The following is a 21,863-nucleotide window of genomic DNA, read 5'->3' as shown; positions in this document are numbered from 1 at the left end:
TATGCTCCATAATTTTGAGATGATTAGCGCGGGTGTTATACCGATGAGTCAACTTGGCTAAAGCACAGAAGAAACACCAACGAGACATCTGGCGAAAGAGAAACCTGCTTATGCAAATGATGCATGAAATGCAATTCTTATTTATTTATTTTTATTCTCAAGAAACGTACTATATCACTTGCATATATATCAACAATTGCAATAATTTTTATATGACCAAAAATCTCTTTTTATTTATATAATTGGAAGGATTGTACTGAGTACAATTTCAGAAACCAAATGAAAATACAAGAGAAAAGGAGACTAGTCATCCTAAGGATCCCTAACAACAATGTCAGAAGATCTAGCTGAAGGCGCGTACTTCCTTCGAATGCGATGAATATCGGTCTCAAAAGAAGCATTCATCTGAGTCTTCTCGAGGACAAGCTGGTGAATAATCTTCTTCCAAGCAACGGAAGGTTGAGGCATGCTAGAGGATGAAAACTCTGGCTCTCTCTGTCTTTTTGTCACTCGGTCTTCAAATAGCTCAATAAGTGCATCTTTGTCCTTAAACTTCAACTACAACTCTTCATGCTTCTTGCTCAAAGCATGGAAACACTCTTCCCACATATCTTTCTCTTGCTTCATCTTGATGAGCGCGTCTTCTAACTCCTCTACATCTTGGTTAGGGAGATTTAATGGCTCAACCACAACCATATACATAGGTATTTCATAAGGATAAGGCATCTTCAATTCCAAAGCTCTCTTCTTCACCCAAAGAGTGTAAGCTTCCAAAGCTACATAATTGCACGGACCAAGCTCGGATCTTCCCTTCCAATGCACATTATGCCAAGCATGCACAATCTTCTGCTTCAAATGTTGGGGATCTTTACCCTCTTGATAGAAAAGACCTTCTAACAAAGTGTTATTAGGTTTGTCTCTCAAGGGGAACCCAAGTTGACAACGAGCTAAAGCAGGGTTGTAGTTAATTCCTCCTTGTGTACCAATGAAAGGCACATTAGAGAATTCACCATAACTATCAATAATCTCCAAATTGCTCAAAGACGGATCATACCAAACTATATCATCATTAGTAAGAGACATAAGTCTCTGAGACCACCGTAGACATTGTTTGTTCTCCATAAAAGCAGGTGTCTGAGGCAAGTGCGAAATAAACCACTTGTATAGAAGGGGAATACAACAGACAATAGTTCATCTATACTTAGAATTCCTTAGATGCAAAGAGAAATACATATCACCCAACAAAGTTGGCACATCCAATCAAGAAAAGTCTAATGGCGTTAACATCAACAAAACCGTCAATGTTAGGGAACAAAGCTAATCCATAGATGAGCAACACAAAGATAGCTTCAAAAGCATCCACACTACCAGCTTGAGCAAAAGCAGTAGCTTCCTTGATGAGGAAATCAGATGGCAACCCAAATAACTCTTCTTTCTTCACCCAATGAGCCCTTATCTCAGACTTCTTCAAGTGAAGAGCTTCAGCAATAAGATTAGATCGGGGAATCTCCTCCAATCCACTAAAAGGTACTCTATTAGAAACAAATATCCCCAAAAGATGAGAATACTCCTCCAAGGTAGGCACAAGCTGAAAATCTGGGAAAGTGAAACAACGGTAGAGAGGATCATAGATCTATACCAATACACTCAAAAGTCCTTCAACTACATCAGTAGACAAGATGGACAGAAGCTTCCCATGGCGTTGTTTGAAGTCCAAGGGATCTAATACAAAAGATGCTAGCTTCCTTAACTCTTTCAAGTCGGGACATCTGAAACTGTACTTCTTAGTGTTCCTTCGTCCACAATCCATGGTCTGAAAATATTTGCAAATAATACCTCAGTTCCTTGAAATTTTTGTGTTATGAATGTTATGATGCGCATGAATGCAACAATCACAAATAAGGGATCACACACACGGCAAACAAACAAATGTCAAGGGATGAATCAAGTCATTGTCAAGATCAATCATCTATTTTGGTGGATTATGGTTTACACCTTATCAACACCCAAGTTCCATTGATATTAACAAGACTTGATTGGATCAACCAATAATCAAGGGTTTGTTGTAAGTCACGAGCATGAAGTTTGGGTAAGAACCATCCCAAAGGACTGAACTAAGAATATAAACCTGTAGATCATGTTCTAAAAAGTTCCCAGAGTCTTAATTCCATCTATCGGATATTACAGGTTAAGATGACTGACTCATCGACCCATAATATTCTCAAGAGAAACTCGTATGAGTGTAGTATCGCATAACAACTGTGATCAAGTCTACACTTGAACAGTCTCCGCAAAACCATAAATACTTGTGTGACATTTCCAAATCCAAAAGGGTCTCCACTTAGCATATGGATCTCAAGCCAACTTATTAAGGACTACTCCACACAAGTCGAACATGACTATACCATCCTCCTATCTTAATTTCACTCAAGTTCGGGTTAGAACTTATCTCACCACTCAGAGATCACCAAGCACAACAAGCAGATTATATCACACATACATATATACAAACATCACATATATACAAATATATACACACAAAAAGTAGGCTAAACCCACTAGAGACTACTCCCTAGCAGAGTCGCCACTTAATTTATGTAGCGGTAAATTCATGATCATCAAGCTATGGATAAGCTAGACATCAAATAACAAGAGTCGCCACCGCACTTTTATTGTTTCCAAGGGAAAAGGGAAAAAGTACGAACAAAACCAAAAAGTAAGAAGTTTTCAAATCAAAACTAATAAAATGTCAGAGATTACAGGTAAGGGGGTTGGTTACACAGAGGGAAGTTGTTAGCACCCAAAGTGTCCTAGGTACTCCTAGGGAGCCCTTTTTGTGTGCGTGTGTATTTGGTACAAAATGATGTTTACAAACAAATAGAATGGGGGGATGAGAAAAAGAATTCATTAATTATATTTTTGTGTTTGGCAAGACCTTCGGACTTGTGCCTACGTACGAACATAAAAATGAGGGATCAAAACCTCGTAGTTCATGATACAAATTTCAAAGTGGATGTATTGCTTTTAACAAAAATTAAGTTTGAAAGGCACAGAGACCCAAAAATGGTTTGAATGAGTTAGTTTTTTTGGTCTTTTTGAAGGTTTAAGTCAAGTATAATTAAGTCTATTTACAAGTTTGATTAAGAAAAGGAAGTTTAAAAATTCAATGGCATAAGGCCAAAGTTTCTATCTTTTTGCAAAGTGGTCAACGTTTAGAACAAAACTAGTTCAAAAAAAGAAAAATTTAAAAATGAGGGAGAGATTTTTGAAATTAAAGAAATAGGGAGGAGATAAAGAGACTAATCCTCCGCACAAAATTAAAAGTTAAGGGTTGAAAAGATCTGACCAATGGGTAGCAATCCAATAGACAAGAATGTCAATAGAAACCTAAATTCCCTTGGACATTTAGAATCAAGCAACATACAAATGCACAATCATATCAATCTTGAAGAGCAAGGCATCAAATAAAGATAGCCACATCCAAGCTTTAGCCACTCCATGATCTTCTTCAAGATAGCCCATGTAACAGATGAATTCACAAGTCACAGGTTCAAAATAACAGCTTCACAATGATTATCTTGCAGATGAACTCAAAGGAATCTTCAAAGATGTATCAGATGAAGTTTTAAATTGCAAGCACTTGGTTTCATAGAAAGTTGGCATTGGCCAAGTCCTTTAGCATATGGATGCTGCCTAAGTTCTAAGTCCATTTGTCCAAGATCAAGTCAACAGTCCACACAAAAGTTTTTTAAGATTTTTGTTGTTATTATGTACATTAATGGTCAAAGACCACATAAACAAACAAAGTATACACAAAATGGAATATATCACACAATATGATCCAAGTGGACAAAGTGAAAATTGCATTAACATAAACAATTAGAATGGTATGAATAATGGCAAATGAATAAAGACTAAAATTAAATGACATTAAAGTAAATGGATTGAAATTAAATGTTAGTTGTTAATGAGTTAGAAGTTAGTATTGTTTTGCTTTTGCTTTTCATTTTTAAGTCATTCTTTGGAGAACACTCAACCCACTTATCACAAGCATGGATCCTTGAACCAAGACATCTTCCAAAGGAAGGAAAAAAAGGCCAAGTTTCCACACAATACCATGAAAGAGGCGAGACTTACAATCTCACTAACTAGAATGTTATGCCTTTTGTGTCAAAAATTTAGCGCTATGTTAAGAAATCGTAATTGGACTTATGTAGAAGTCACAACTATTTGAGGTCGGGCAATAGAATTTTGGTGTTAATGCATGTTAGAGACATAATATAATGGACTATGCTCATGAAACATACCACACACTAAAAGAATATGCAAAAGAGGTGGTCTAATCTCATCCATACTTATGTTGATTTTTCAATCAACTAGCCTTAGGATTTTGAGATATCATAGGCCAAATGAGATGAATGCATAAAGAATGGGAATGAGATGAAGAGAGAGGCGAATGGATCAAAACTCAAATTGGTCAAAGGATGACTTTTACCAAATTAATATCATTCATTCACTTTGGGAGATGGAATGTACATTCCATCAATCCCCTAAATCGAATGATATTAACTTGACAAAGTCAAATCAACCTTGACCATGGTCCAACAACAAGAGTCAAACTCAAATAAGTCATCACAATTGGTCAACACAATTAATTGGCATTTATTCAAATTAAAAAGACTAAAATAATACATTTAAATTAAATATGGTTTGTCAAATTCCTAAAACCTCATCAAAACACCAAAGAAATGGCCATGAAATTTATCATAGGTCAAACAAGGTCAAAGGACCTTGGAGAAAAAATTTCAGAATTTTTAAAGACTTAAAAGTATTTTTAAACAATTAAAAACAAATACAAAATCAATTAAACATGAAAAATATTAATAATGATCCAAAAAATAATTTTAATTCAAAATATGAAAGAGGAAATTATTTGAAATTTTTTGGTGAAACTCTCATATTTTTTGGCTCAATATTAAAATTAATATGAATTAATGAAAATAAAAGGAATAAAAGAAAATCAGAAAATATCAAAAAAATGTGAGCCACTTGATCTCCCTCATTAATTGAGGTGACAGATCAAGTGGCCTGAAATGCGCGTTCCACCAAACACACGATTCAGCGCGCTGCAGGGATGATAATCACAATGAGCGCTCAGGATTAAAACAAATTGGATGGATCTTATGGCTGGGAGACATGCCAACGCACCGCCGGAGCTGTAACTCCGCTCTTCTTCTCCGGAGAACCTCACCGGACTGGTCCACCCTCAACCATCACCAAAATAAAAAAGGAGGACATGATCTAAAAGAAAAAAATGTCGTAGAGCACGAATCTGCCCTCAATTTCAACTAACTCCAAATATATAAAAAGATATGAGGAGTTGAATTTTAAGATGTGTCAACTGAGTTGCTTCGATTTGACCTCTAAGCAACTCAATCTTCTTGCCTACATTGGTAGGACTTCAGACAACCAAAGATCCAAGAGAATTGAGTAGAATTGAGTGAGAATTGAAGAGATGAAGTTTTATGAAAATTACCTTCAATGTTATGCAGAACTTGATGTTGCTTGCTTCAAACACGATCTGATCACACTTGAGAAGTTAGCAGGAAGTGATTGGAGAGGTTGCAAGGTCGTGGATCCTGGAGTTCTTGAATCTCCAACAGTTGAGATTCAAACTCAAATTTCAAATTGAAATTTCTCATGTTTTCCTTTAGAATGGGAGGGTTTGAATTGGGGGGCAAAGTTGGCGCACAAGGTGTGTCTCAAATGAGCTCATAAGCCTTCTATTTATAGCCAAAGGGAATGATATTTGCACACTTCAAAATCTGTCCAAAATTGGAAATGTGAATGGCACGAGTGCATGGGCATGTACAGGCCCATGATGCAATGCATTAAGGTCCAAAATGATTCATGTTGAAGTCTGAATGAAGCTTGAATGGCAAGGCAATGTGAATTGAAGCTTGTTCATTTGATTCTTTCCAATGATGTAGCCCTGTTAAAGCCATGCGCAGACCTAGCAATCTTCATCCAAAATGCATGAACTTGGGTTCTTTGGAAAGCTTGGATCAAGGGGAACAAGTTTGATGTTCAACACTTTTTCATTTGGAGCTTGGAACATGGAGAATTTTGAGGTTGAAGTTTAGAAATTTCAACATGTTGAAAAATTTACTAAGTGTCAAGCTATATACTTCAATATTCCACTTTGCTTAACGTTTTATGTGAACTTCAAATGAGAAAAGTGTCTTCATAAAAGTTGTAGCTCTTTCAAATACCTTCAAAGTGGTCACCAATTTCATGTCAGTTTGATTTAGAATAATAGAGTTATGCATTTTGGAAGTTGAGAAAAATCATTTGTTCAATGGTATAGGTCAAAAATGACCTACAATGTTTCCTCATATCACATGCTCAAAAAACTTGAATTAGCTCTCACTCCAAACATAAAAGTTGAAGTAGACATCTTGAATTTGACTGTGAAACTTGGAAATCTTTTATCTCATAAAAATTGAGCAAGTTATGTCCTTGGGAAGTTGACTTTGAAATTAGGGTTTAGACAAAATGACCTATAATGTTTTAACATAGAAAATGATTTTCCAAGCAAAACTAGCTCTAGTTATCAACATGAAAGTTGTTTTTAATGTCATTTAGAGTAACTTTTCTCTTGGAATCATTTTCATATGGTGAAAATTGTGGGAGATAGGGTCTAGGAAGACCCAATTTTGATCAGATGAATTCATCTGGCCAACCACCATCAACCAACTTGCTAACCTTCAATTATCTTGTCTTTCTTGGCTCATGGTAGATCATATATGCATAAGATGATGAATTTTGAAGTGTCCCTTGAGAAATTTGATCAATTGGTGAGATATCTTGTTGGAGAAGTTACTCAAGATACCCAGTCAAACTAGGGTTTCCAAGGCAAATCACCCTCAAACTCTTGAAGAATACTTGATCAATATAACATGTAGGGATTAATGGAACTCATATATGATGCTCATAACCATTCTTGGATCAATTCATGGTTGTTCTTTTTGTCATGAGGGTCTCAAACCCTAGATATGAACTTGATAAATCAATGGGATCATGCCTTACCTACAAAAGAGTTAGGCAAATGCAAAGACATATTTTTGGTATTTTGGTTAGTAAAATGATAATATACAAGTATGATACAATCACATAGTGCTTGGTGATCTCTCCCAAAATAAACCCAATGAAAGAGGGGTAAGGAGCATGCCAAGGTATGATCCCAATGCTAATGCTTATGATGAAATTGCATGAGGGATCTTAGGGTCAAAATTGGGGTCTTACAGTGGCGTGTATTTCAACCAAAGATCTTTTGATTAGATTGACTTTAAGAACTTGGTACTTTCCTTGACATCCTTCGACCATATTCACAGTTGCATTGCTATGTTTGGCAGTGAATTAGCCTATACATTGGGACTGGAATCTACAAACAACAAAATACCACTTTGTATTAACCTTCTTACCTCAGCCTTCAAAGTGAAACAATTCTCAATATCATGGCCAGGTGTTCCTTGGGGGAATTCACAATACTGGTTAGGTTTATACCACCACAGAAGCTCTTTCGGAACAGCCAATGGAGTTCTTGTTTGCACCAAATTCTTCTGAATTAAAGCAAGAAATAACTCTATATAAGTCATTGGAATTGGGTCAAATTGTACAGGCCTCTGGGCACGATTCTGTTGATTCTATTGATTTATGTGTTGCTGGAAACGTGGTTGATAACTCGGTGTCATTTGAGAAACTAGAGCAGAATTAATAACTGGAGTTATAGACACCACATGCCGATGACGTTGACTGTTCTTAGGAAGCCTTCTATGTTTCTCTTGCAAGATAGCATTTTCATCATGTTCATTCTTCTTGGGTAAACCATTCCCATATTTTCTGGAACCATCATATGAACTACCTTCTTTCAACCTTCCTTCATGGACACATTATTCTAATCTTCAACCCATATTCACCATTTCAGTAAAGTCACTAGGCGCACTTGCAACCATTCGGTCGTAATAGAATGGACTCAACGTGTTCAAAAACAACTTTGTCATTTCTTTTTCCTCTAACGGAGGACTAACCTGTGCAGCGATCTCGTGCCACCTCTGCGTGTATTCCTTGAAGGTCTCTTTTTCCTTGCGGGACATAGCACGGAGTTGATCCTTGTCCGATGCCATGTCGATATTATATTTGTACTGGCGAACAAATGCCTCACCTAGGTCATTGAACGTTTGGATCTGAGTGCTATCGACCCCGATATACCACTTCAGAGCAGCCTTAGTCAAATCATCTTGAAAGTAGTGGATCAGCAATTGATGATTATCAGTATGAGTCGACATCTTATGAGCATACATCACTAGATGACTCAGAGGATAGGAGTTGCCTTTATACTTTTCAAAATCTGGAGCCTTAAACTTGTGCGGAATATTCACATTAGGAACCAAACACAAATCATGAGCATTCTTCCCAAATAGTCTTTCCCCCTCAAAGCCTGAATCTTTTTCTGCATAGCCAGAAATTGATCTTGGAACTCGTCCATTCTCTCATAAACACCAACAATCTCGCTTTGGTCAGTGTGAAAAATAGGTTCTTCGACATAAGGAACAACATGAACCATGGGAGGTGGTACTTACATCACAGGTTGAGCCACCGAAACTTCAGGTTGGTACCCTTCAGGCACAAAGTTGGGAGGCATGCCCCAAGGGAAACCAGAAAGCATGCGGTGTTATGGAGCACTAATGGGAGCCACTGAGATGGGCGTAGAGACAATCTCGGAAATCATGGTCCTTTGAAGCGGAGTCTAAGGAGGAGAAGGTGGAGGCTGATTCTCAGCAGCCGCCAAAGCTTTCATCATAGCAGTAAGCATCTCATAATCATCCCTCAAAGTTGTCACCTCTTCACAGAGTTCACAATTCTCCCGCTCTAGGCAGCCCATCTTTTTCAACTGATTAGCTCGAGTATTGTACCAGTGAGACAACTTGTCTAAATGAAGAGTAAGAAAGAAATAAGACCCCTGGCGAACATGTTCAAAGCAAGACCAAGATGCAACATGATGCATGATATGCAAATGTGAATGTTATTATTATTATTTTCCAAGGAACTTTAAGACATGAGTTGCAAACATAAGGATAACACATTTCAATGCACTAAAAATCTCATTTTATTAATAATATAAAGGATTACAATCAGAAATACAATTTCGATGATTATAAACAGAAATAAGCCATATCTATGGGATCATGTCCGATGACGATCCAACTCTAAGGTGACACTTCTTGCGAAGTCTTTTGATCTCTTTTCGTAGCTTCTTTTCATAGCATCCTTCTCTATCACGAGCAGGTCTACAATGCCTTTCCAAACGTCGGAAGTAGGAAGATGAGTAGATCATGAACTGTTAGAGAAAATAAATCCTCTTGGCCTCTAGATCTCTTCACAGCATGACGCTCGAGTAATTCTATCAAGTCGTCCTTTTTCTTTAGCTGCTTCTACAATTCTGCTTTCTCAAGGTGTGAGGTGTGAAATTTTTCTTCCCAATCGTCCCTCTCTTGCTTCATCCTTTCCAAAGCCTCTTGAAACTCCTTTATGCCTTTAATAGTGGGACATTTGACCATTACTAAGGACATAGGTCTTTCATAAGCATATGGCATCTTGAATTCCTTTGCTCTCTTCTTCACCCAACTAGTGTAAGGCTCCAAAGTTACACAATTCCTAAATCGAAGCTCACCTTTCCCTTTCCTATGAATATTGTGCCAAGCATGCACCATCCTAGCTTTCAATCCTTGAATGTCTTTTCCTTCTTCAGATGAATAGCTTCGGAAATAACCCGAGATTCAAGAATTCCTTCCACCATACTAAAAGGAACTCTATCAAAAACCGGTACACCCGAAAGATGAGCATACTCCTCCATGGTAGGCAACAACTGATAATCGGGGAAAGTGAAGCACCGGTAAACAAGATCGTAGAGCGGAACCAAAGTATAGAGAAGACCATCCTCAAAATCAGTAGATAGCACGGATAAAAGTCTTCCAAAACGGTCTCTGAAACCCTTAGGATCATCCATAAAAGATGCTAACTTCCTTACTTCCATGAGATCAGGACATCCGAAATTGTATTTCCATGTGTTCCTCCTTCCAACATCCATGATTGCAACAAGAGTCTCTAAGTTCCTTTAAAAATTGAGTAAAATTCTTATGAATGTCATGAATGCATTATGCAACAATCACAAGCAATGTCACACAAACCACACAAACAAGGTCCAAAGATTCGGAGTCACGATCATAGAGCTAGGGGTAACAACCAACCCACAATGTATGTACTAATGATATAATCACTTGTAGAACAAGTTTCTAAAAAGTTACCAGAGTCATAATTACATATTTTGGATATTATCGGTTTATATGACTACTCGTCAACCAATAATATTCTCAAGAGAAACTCGTCGGAGTGTAGTATCATGTAACAACTAATTCAAGTCTACACATGAATAGCCACCGCACTACGTCCTAAAAGGACAAGATGGGTTGAGGGTTCTAAGGTCCCTAACTTCTCGGACTCCCAGGTCGGAAAAAGTAATGCCAACTAGGACTACTCGTGTGACATTAGTAATCCTAAAGGGGCATCCATTGAGTGGGGGATCTCAAGTCATCTTATTAAGGATTAACTCCACGTAAGCCAAACATGACTATACCACCCTCCTATCACCAAGCACTAGACGAAACAAACAAAATCACAAATAGCAGCACACACAATATATACAAAAAACAAAGATGGGTTTAACCCACTAGGGACTACTCCCCAGCAGAGTCGCCATTTTCCTGTAGCGGTAAAAAAAATTGAGATTAAGCTATTGATTAACTTAACTCGCAAAGCAAGAGTCGTCACCGCGCTTTTATTGTTTCCAAAGGAAAATGCAAAAAAGTACGAACAAAACCCAAAGAAGTTTTAATATAAAACTAATAAAAGAGAACAAGGATCCGGGGATAGTTATGCAAAGGGAAGGTATTAGCACCCTAAACATCCATGGTACTCCATGGGAACCTCTTTGAAAATATGTACACTTTGGTTTGAAAAAGGGTGTTATTTGTTAAAAGATTGGAGGGATGGGAAAAGAAGTATATTTTCTTTACTTTTATGTTTGCCAAGACTTTTGAAGTCTCACACTTACGTACCAACAAAGTGCAATGGAGGATCAAAACCTTGTAGTTCATGGTAAAAATAACAAAAGAAGTTTGTTTTGATTCATTTTTATGGAAAAGGCATTTTGTCATTTTAAGGAGAATACTCAACTAGTCACCCACAAGTATGAGAACTTTGCATCATCATGAGAAGGGCTCCATTTTGGATAAGGGTCAACAAGTATGCCACTAGCTCCCACAGATGGAAAAGAATTATCATCAATACTAAGGAGATAGGAGAATTATAACTCAAGTATGGAAATAACTTATGTCTAATACCTTGAGAAAAGTTTTAAAAGGAAAAGGGCACAAGGGCACAAAATGCTTTGAATGAGTTATGCATTTTTTAGTCTTTTGAAATTGCTCTAAATATGCTTAAGATGAATTAGCACTCATTAGGAAAAAGGTTTTTAAAATTACTTGAAAAAAGTCAAGGTTTATTGAGAAATATGTTCAAGTTAGAAAATAAGGAGGTTTTGAAAAAAAAGAGAAGATTTTGAAAATTAAAGAGATGGAGGAGAAGAAGAGACTATCCTAAAGCATAAAATAAAATTTATGGAGGAAAGATCTAACCAAGAGATAGAAACCTTAATGACATAAGTCAAGCAAGAATTCCCCCTTTGAATTAAGCCTCAAGCAAGCCAAAATAAGAAAATGATAATCCACGTATCAGATGAAACCAAAGTAACCAAACCAAGTCTCCACAGAGAAATCCAAAGCCATAGGTATCAGATGAATTCCAAGGTCTCAAACCACAAGTCCCAAAGCAAAGGTCAAGATCCTAATTCTTAGTCCATAACTCCATAATGATTCCAAGGATAGTAACCACAAGTCCATGTGTTAGGAGAAACAAGTTTGTTTTTAGGTTTCTTATTAGTGTTTTTTTTACAATGATATAAAGGAAACGTCCAAATGGACAAAAAACAAAATGACATAATCACAAACAATATGATATGAAATGTTAAACTTAAAGTATAAAGTAAATGATATAAAATAAATTCATAAAGTAAATGACATTAAAATAGAAGTTAATACAAGTGAAGAGTTAGTAAGGGATATTAGTAAAGATGAAAAGATTATTTTTGGTCATTTTTTGGAGAACATCAACAAGTATCCACTCACAAGCATGAAAACATGAATCTATACATCATTTATGAGAAGGGTTCCAACTTGGATAAAATCAACAAGTATGCCACTAGCTCTCACAAATGAAAAAGGAGCAACATTTTCACACAATACCATGAGGAATATGGGACTTACAATCTCACTTATAAAAATTCCTTTGCTTTTGGGACAAATTTAGCGCTATGTTAAGCAATCGTAATTGGACTTATATAGAAGTCACAACTATTTAAAGTCAATTAATAATAATGTTTGTGTTAATACATGCTAGAGAAATGATATGTAAATCATTCTCCTAAAGTCATGCCACACAAGAAAAGAAAATGGGGAGATGATCAAGCACAAAGGCTAAGAGGATGGTACATTACTTCAATACACATTTCATGATACCTAGGATGAACTTATGCATCAATCCAAAGTACCTTAAATGATCCATGATCAAATAGGAGGTAGATTTGAAATAATGAAAGTTTATCAAGCACCAATCCATACATCATGAACAAGATGGACATAAACCATCCAATTGATCAAAGGGAAAAGAATGAGATGAAGAAGAGAGACACAAGAGAAGTCACACCCAAATTGGATCAAAAATTGATCAAGTCATCATCAAAATCAATCATCCATTTTGGTGGATTAGGGTTTTTACCCCATCAACACCCAAGATCCATTGAGTTTGATGAGACTTGAAGTCCAAACCATCATGATCCAAGGCCAACAGAAGTTTTCAAGGTTATACAAATATAAAATGCAATTAAATGAAATAAGAATGCATCAAAGGTATTTTTAAATGATTTTTAAAATAGAAATAAAATGGAAAATTCACAAAGTCCTTCAAAACACCAAATAAATGGCCAAGAAAATTATGGAAGGTTAGAAATAAAATAAGAAACATATAATAAAATTTTCAGAATTTTAAAATGCAGAAAATAATTTTTAAACTAATTAAAACAAAGGAGAAAAGAGAAAATTCATGAAAAATAGGAAATCAATGAAATAAAATATGGAAAAATACAAATCAGATGGAGAAAAATGAAAGAGAATTTTAGAAATTATTTTGGGATTTTTTGGGTAAAAAATGGAATTACTATGAATTTTTAAAGAGAAAACAATTAAAAATAATAAAAGAAAAAGAATTAAAATCAGAAAAAACACAAAGCGTTGAATCATGCCTCATTAATTGACGTAGAAGATCCAACACTCCAAAGGTTGGGATGAGTGGTTGAACACGGTGCAAGCCAAACACGACATCCAATTTAAATCCAGTCAATCAAAACATTTCAATTTGCCAACGTGTATGATTCAAACTCAGACAACCTGAGAAAACTCTGGTCGTCTTCTTCGGTGAGCTCTCACCGGAGTTTTATCATTTGGTAAATTCAAGACACGAGACCACCATCATTGTGATTATCTTCTCATCCCGAATTCAACCTCATACTCCAAATTCATTTATGTGAAGTGAGCAAAGGGAATTTCAAAGAAGTTTCAAAAACAAGCAAACTACGAAAAATAAAATTAAATGATGAAAATGATCAATCAACACCAGATAAGTTAGGGGAAAGCATCAGAGGGTAAAGGGCTACATTGTGGCAACTTGTTTGAGTTCAAATGATGCTCAAAACTACCTTGTCTAGATGGTGATCAAAAGTTGATGAAGCTCGATATGGTTAGAGCAATTCAAAAGGTCTTAGAGCTTGGGAATTGTTGCAAAAGTTTCAGATGAAGCCGATGGAACTAATAGAATCAAGAAATTGGATTGAAACAGACTGAAACTCAAAACACGATAGTTGAATTTTCTGGAAAAATTTCAAGTTGAAGTAGGGGTTTCTTGGCTCTCCAAAGCTTGCAAATAAAGCCAATAAATTCCTCTATTTATAAGGGATGTGTTTGGATCCAAATACATATGAAATGATGTTGAATTCGTTCAAAACGAATTTGATCCAAGTGTGTGAAAAATGTGACTTGAAACTCATCAAAACTCAGTCAAATGATGCGTTTTAAGTGTCAATTAACTTCTGGAGACTTGTTAAAACATGTTTAGGACCAAAACACTTGCTAATTTGGCTTGGAATTGAGATTAGTCATGATCGAATTTCAGGAAATGGTGATTTCTTCAGTTTCAAGTCACCATGTTCAACTCAATGGGGCATCCTACTCAAGAGGCTTTTTGATCCCATTCTTTTTGCAATATGTTAACATCATGGCCAAGATTGAAATGTGCCAAGAAACTTTGCATTTGGATGCTTGAGCACAAAGGTATGGCATGTTGAAGTTGGCATGAAAAACCGGTTATGTAACTTAGAAAAATTTGAGTGTTTCATGGCTGAAAATGACCTATATTGTCCCAATGAATTCCATGGCCTTCCAAGCATATTTTAACTTTGTCCCTTTAAGCAAACTTGTAAAGGGTATCATCAATGGCATTGTGCAAAAAGAATCAGCTTCATATGTTGAAAAGTGAAGAATTTATGACCTTTGAAAGTTGGGAAAAAGTCATTTGAAAATAGGTCAAATTTTCACTAAGTCTGCAAATGACCCATAATGTCTCCAAACTTTTGATGATCCTCCAAGCATAATTGGATCTTGTCATGTGAAGAGAAGTTTTAGAGGATGTTGACAAGAGTCATATACAAAAAGGGGCTTTCAAAAATGTTAATAATTGCAAGAGTTGTGATCCTTGGAACTTTGACTTCATATTGTTGACTTTTAGGTCAAACCTCTTGGAACAAGCTTGTATTCTTGGACCTTTCTTGCATTTCAAAGCACATGGGTGATCATATGAACTCAATATAAGGTGTCCTTGATTATATCTTGATTAAATTTCTCAAAGCTTGAAGTTACTTGTTGAAGAAGGCATGGAAATAAACACATGAACCTTTGACTTTCCTTGAGAAGTAAGCCACCAAACTTTGAGATGCCCTTGATTTGAGAAGCCATACCTTGCATAATAGACTTAAGAGAAACAAGACATGTTTTTGGTATTTGATTAGTTGTTATATAAGCAATGAACTAAATAAACACAAAGGTAAAACATCAACAAAGAGGTGCTTAGTGATCCTTGCAAGAAGCAAACCCAAAGAAGAAAAAGGGAAAGGCCAAAATGTGACCTTGCTTGTATGAAAAAATTCAAATGAGATGTGGGATCTTAGGGTTAAAATTTAGGGTAAGACACCTCTGATTTGGCTTTGATGAACGTGGGTCCCGCAACCGATTATGGTGTGTTTTCTCAAATGAAGATTAAAGGATATGCAACCAATATGGTGGATGTGATAACCTTTTCCATTACTATATGCTCTTCATCATAGGCTATCGTTTTACCTTTGATGAATTTGAAGTCGACATGTTGATTCATTTCTTGATCGCCCATTTACAATTTCATCTAGTGAGTTGGGCATTTGTAATGGTCTTTTAGCATTGGTGTGAGTATAAAAGAGGTAAGTTGATTGTGGTGTTGTTTTTTCATCTTTTAAAGATTCAAAACAGACCCATTTATGCAACGGTTCTGGTTTTCTCTCCTGGAGGTGGTATATCTGGTGCTTTGAAGCTTATTCTAAGAGCATGAAGGATTTCAATGATTGTTTTTACCTAGTTACTCCTCTGACTTGGGAGGTTCATGCAAAGATCTCTTGCTTAGAACTCGGTTCTCCCTCATCTTGTTTAGGCATCTTCCATTAAGTATTGGACTTAAGGTCACTACTTGATTGGGCCTGGTTAGTAAACTTATAAGGAAGAAGATCTATCCTAGGAGGAGTTATACTTGGAGAATCAACTAGTGGGTTTCGATAAGGAGCTTAGTTGGGTTGGTGGATGTAGCGGTAAATTCATGACCATCCAGCTATGGATAAGCTTAACGTCAATAAAACTAGAGTCACCACCGCACTTTTATTGTTTCTAGAGAAAAAGGGAAAACTATGAACAAAACCCAAAGATAAGAAGTTTTCAAATTAAAACTAATAAAATGCCAGAGATTACAAGTAAGGGGGTTGGTTACACTGAGGGAAGGTGTTAGCATCCAAAGTGTCCTATGTACTCCTAGGGAGCCCTTTTTTATGTGTGTATGTGTTTTTGGTATAAAAGATGTTTGAGAAAAATAGAGTGTGGGGATGAGAAAAGAATTCATTGATTATATTTTTGTGTTTGACAAGACCTTCGGACTTGTGCCTACGTACCAACATGAAAATGAGGGATCAAAACCTCATAGTCCATGGTAACAATTTCAAAATGTGTGAATTACTTTTAATTAGAAGTTTAATTGAGAAGGGCACAAAGACCAAAAAAAATTGAATGAAGTTGTTAGTTCTTTTTGTCTTTTGAAATTTTAAGTCAATATGATTAAGTTTATTTACAATTTTGATTTAAGAAAGAGTTTGAAAATTCAATGGCATAAGGCCAAAGTTTCTAATTATTAAAACACAATCTAAGTTTGAAATCACAAGCAAAGAAAGTTTTTGAAAAGGGGGAGAGATTTTAAAATTTAAGAAGTGAGAGAAGATGAAGAGGCTACCCTAAGCATAAAATTAAAAGTTAAGAGTTGAATAGATCTGACCAATGGGATGCAATCCAACAGACAAGAATGTCATATAGAAAATCCACTTTCCCTTTGGACTTTGAATCAAGCAATAATCAATCAAGCAATTAGCAATATCATACATCATGAAGATCAAGGCATCAAATAAAGATATCCATATCCAAGCAAGCAACTCCATAGCTAGCAGTCTTCTTTGTCTTCTCATGTATCAGATGAAATACTCCTTGATCAACTAAGAATAAAGCATTAGGCACAAGATCAAAATAATAGTTTGCATTAAGACAATGTAGTAGATGAATTCAAATAAATCCCAAGACTTGCATCAGATGAAGGCTCAGTTCACAATAACTTGGTTTCAAAATATTGGCATTGGCCAAGTCCTTTTTGCACAGGGAATGTTGCCTAATCCTAAGTCCAAAAGTTCAGATCAACATCAACAGTCCACCAAACATTTTTTAGGGTTTTTATTCTTTATTAAATATTCTAAGGTCCTAAACCACAAACAAAATCAAAATGCACAAACAATATATATAATCACAAGATATGGCTCAAATGAGCAAAGTAAAATGGCATAAACATAAACAAGTTAAGTGAAATGTAAATGGCAATGAATGATAAATGACTGAAAATTAAATTGCATAAAGTAAATGACTTAAAGTAAAGCAATATTAACAAGAGTTAGTCAAATTTTAGTCAAGTGTTAGTGGTGTTTGCTTTTTAATTGATTAAGTCATTCTTTGGAGAACACTCAATCGTCCATTCACAAGCATGGATCCTTGAACCAAGACATCTTCCATAGGAAGGAAAAAAGGCCAAATTTCTACACAATACCGTGAAGGATGGGAGACTTACAATCTCACTTACTAGAATGATATGCCTTTAGGGTCAAATTTAGCTCTATGTTAAGCAATCGTAATTGGACTTATGTAGAAGTCACAACTATCTGAGGTCGGACAATAGAAATTTAGGTGTTAATGCATGTTATAGATTTGGTATAATAAACCAAACTCCTAAAACATACCACACACTAAAAGAAAAGATCAAGAGGGATGGACCTATCTCGTCCATACTTGTATTGGTTCATCTGACACAAGGTCATTAATGAACCAATTAGCCTTAGGACATTTGAGATTTCATTGGCCAATGAGAGGAATGGGAAAGAATATGGATGAAGATGAAGAGGGAAGGGAATGAGAGAAACACAAATTGGTCATGGGAGGAATTTTGTCAAATTAAAATCATTCATTCATTTTGGGAGATGAAATGTACATTTTATCAATCCCCTAAATCCAATGATTTTAATCCAATAAAAGTCAAATCAACCTTGACCAAGGCCCAAACAAATAGTAAAACATCACAAGACCATAAAAATGGTTCAACATAGTTTTTACCCAATTAATCAATTAAAAATCAAATTAAAAATGCATTAAAATTCAATTTAATTTGGTCAAAAACCTAAAATCTCTTCAAAACACCAAAAAAATGGCCAATAGATTTATCATAGGTCAAACAAGGTCAAAGGACCTTAGACAAAATTAATTCATCATTTTTGAAAAATCAGAAGTATTTTCAAACAATTAAAAACATGCACAAAAACATTTAATTCATGAAAAATATCAAAATTAATCCAAAAAATAATTTTAATTCGGAATATAAAATAGAAAATTATTTAAAGATTTTTGGTGAAAGTCCCATATTTTTTAGATTAAAAATTAAATTATTATGAATTAAACAAAATAAAGCAATTAAACATAAATTCAGAAATTAAAAAGAAAATCAAAAAAACAAGGGTCATCAGATCTCCCTCATTAATTGAGGTGGCAAATCTAATAGCCACACGCGCGCGTTCCCCCATGCTCCTTGGTCAATGCAATGTACGCGTAGTAAGCAAAAGCAAAGTCTAATATTAAAACATTGGAACCAGATCAGATGGCTTGGGACTTGCCACCGGAGCCCTAGCTCCCGTCATCTTCTTCGGTGATCACCACCGGATTGGTCCAACATCAACTTAATGAAAAATGAAAAGCAAGGACACTATTTCAAAGAGAAAATGCTCAGGAGCTCGAATCTGACCTCAATTTTCTCTAATTCCAAGTATATAAAAAGATACAGGGATTTGAATTTTGAGGATCATGAACTGAGTTGCTTCTATTTGTTCTTAAAGCAACTCAATTTTGTTGCCTACATTGATAGGACTTCATCCAACCAAAAATTAATCAAAATAATTGAGAAATGAGGGAGAATCAAAGAAGATAAGTTTCTGAAATTTCACCTTCGAGTAGCTTCAATTCATCTTGATCTTGATCTAGATTTGCTTAATTCTTCCTCCTCTTGCTTGCAGTAATCAATTGAGATGGAAAAAGCAATGAATTCTTGGAGTTTGAACTTCAAAACAGAAAGTGAAATTCAAACTCGATTTCAAAAAAAATCCTCAAGAAATTCTATGGTGTGAGGGTCTGAGTTCTCTTGGCAAAACTTGGGCAAGGTGTTGATGTTAATTCTGAGGCCATGAGCTTGTTTAAATAGGCAAAGGGAATTGATATTTTCACCACTTGAAATTTTGCTAAAATTGGAAGCCAAGGTGCATGGATGCATGGGAAATGGTTTGTGCCTAAAGAATGATGCAATCCATCTCCAGTTTGTGCACAAAGATTACTGAGGTCATCACATGGAAGCATGCAAAGAGGAATTATCATTTGAATTCAAATCTTGCCAAAACAAACCCAACAAAGTAATCATGCACAAGTCCCTCAATCTTGGTCCAAATGAGGTGATCTTGGACTTTTTGGAAAGGTGAGATCAAGAGAAACAACTTTCATGTTGAATAATTTTCCATTTTAAGCTTGTATCATGATGAATTTTAAGGTGGAAGTTTAGAAAATCAAACATATTTGAAAAAATTTAAGTACCGTGTCAAATGTTCACTTCTTTCACCTTGAATAACTTTTGCTATGGACTTCAAATGGAAAACGTTCCTTCATCAAAGTTGTTTCTATTTCAAACCTCTTAAATTTAGTCACAAATTTGACCTCATTTGGATTTTTCATGAAGGAGTTATGCATTTTAGAAGTTGAGGAAAATCACTTGTTCAATGGTAATGGCCCAAAATGACCTATAATGTTTCCGCTTAGCACATGCATTTGCAAGTTGAATTTGAACTTCTTCCAAACATAAAAGTTAAAAAGTAAATATTTAATTTAATCATGAAACTTTAATGGATTTCATCTCATAAGAATTGAGCAAGTTATGGTCCTTGTAAGTTGACCTCCTAACTAGGGTTCAAACAAAATGACCTATAATCTTTCACCATAAAAAATGACTTTCCAAGTGAAACTATCTCTTGACTCCAACATGAAAGTTTTTTGTAATTTCATAAGGAATAACGTTTCTCTTGGAATCATTTTTATATGACAAAAAGTGTAGGAGATAGGGTCTAGGGAACCCTAGTTTTGACCAGTTGAATTTCTCTGGTCAATCACCATCAACCAACTTGCAAACTTGACATTCTCTTGATATTTAGGACTCATGGAGGATCATATATGCATAAGATGATATAATATGAAGTATCCCTTGAAATGTTTAATCAAATGTTGAAGAAACTTGTTGAGGAAGTCACACAAGATACCCAGATGAATTAGGGTTTCCAAGACAAACAAGCTTCAAACTCTTGATGAATTCTTAATCAAAATGATATGAGGAGACCATGGGGATCCATATATGATATTTAGAGTCATTATGTACCATCTATTGGTTAATATCCATTCCTTGAGGGTATCAAACCCTAGACATAAGCTTGATGAAGCATAGGGGAACACACACACTACCTACAAAAGAAACAAAGTTATACATAGACATATTTTTGGAATTTTGGTTAGTAAATAATTATTAACAAAGTATGATACACTCAAATGTGCTTGGTGATATCTCCCAATTCAAACCCAATGAATTAGGGGTAAGGAGGATGCAAGGTGTGATCCCAAAGCCAATGCAAAGGATGAGATAGCATGAGGGATCTTAGGGTCAAAATTGGGGTCTTACAGTTGCCCCTATTTAAGGACATACTAATTGAGGATGTCAAGGTTAAAATCTTCGTATCAACTCAGTGGAATGGACTTAAATAACATCAATAGAAACAAATTTTGGTCCCTAAGAGACCTCATGATGCATATGGTATGTATGTAAAATAATCTTTGTGAGGAAAATATTGCCACAAAGGAAAAGAATCCGGAGAGACTGAAAGTCCATAGGAGCATAATACATTCCATAAGAAAAAACACACTGGGGAGACAGAGACTCTGGGGATAAACTGTTGTACGTAGGCCAGGCTACAACTTAAAAACTGCTGGAGATACGAGGGAGACTTCCATGAAAATAAATTAATGGAAGTACTCGGTCGGGGATAAAGGGAAAAATCTGTAGGGGAAACGGGTAAATCAAAACAAAATCGAAATACCTGAACCAAACAGGGGATTGGCGATTTCACTGAGGAAATACACACTCAAACTCAACTGGGGAAGAATGAACTTTAACACAGGAGTACCAGGAGTATACTATCTATTACCGGTTACTGGGTAAGAAGATAATATACTCTAACAGAGGGACATCCGTTACCGATTAGGGTAAACATATCAAGGATGACTCGATGAGAAAAAGGCGGTGTATTCGTTACCGGTTACTGGGTAAGAACAACCTACTAGGGAAAATATCAAATAGGATTTACAACTATCGGTTATTGGGAAGAAGACCAAAGAGAGAATATTTGTCACTGGTTAAAGTGAACATATCAAGGATAAACTCGAAGGAAGAATATCCGTCATCGGTTAGGATGAACATATCAAGGATAGACTGTTGGGTAAAAATAGGAATTATATCTATAGGTTACTAGATAGAAAACCAAAAAGAGAATATTTGTCACCGGTTAAGATGAACATATCAAGGATAAACTCAGCAGGGGGAAGCAGGATTTACAACTACCGGTTACTGGGCAGAAAACCGCAAAGAGGAGAAAATCCGCCATCGGTTAAGATGAA

The sequence above is a fragment of the Lathyrus oleraceus genome, chromosome 3 (genome assembly GCF_024323335.1).
Source record: "Lathyrus oleraceus cultivar Zhongwan6 chromosome 3, CAAS_Psat_ZW6_1.0, whole genome shotgun sequence".
In the NCBI taxonomy this organism is placed as follows: Eukaryota; Viridiplantae; Streptophyta; class Magnoliopsida; order Fabales; family Fabaceae; genus Lathyrus; species Lathyrus oleraceus.
This window is presented reverse-complemented; position numbering follows the sequence as displayed.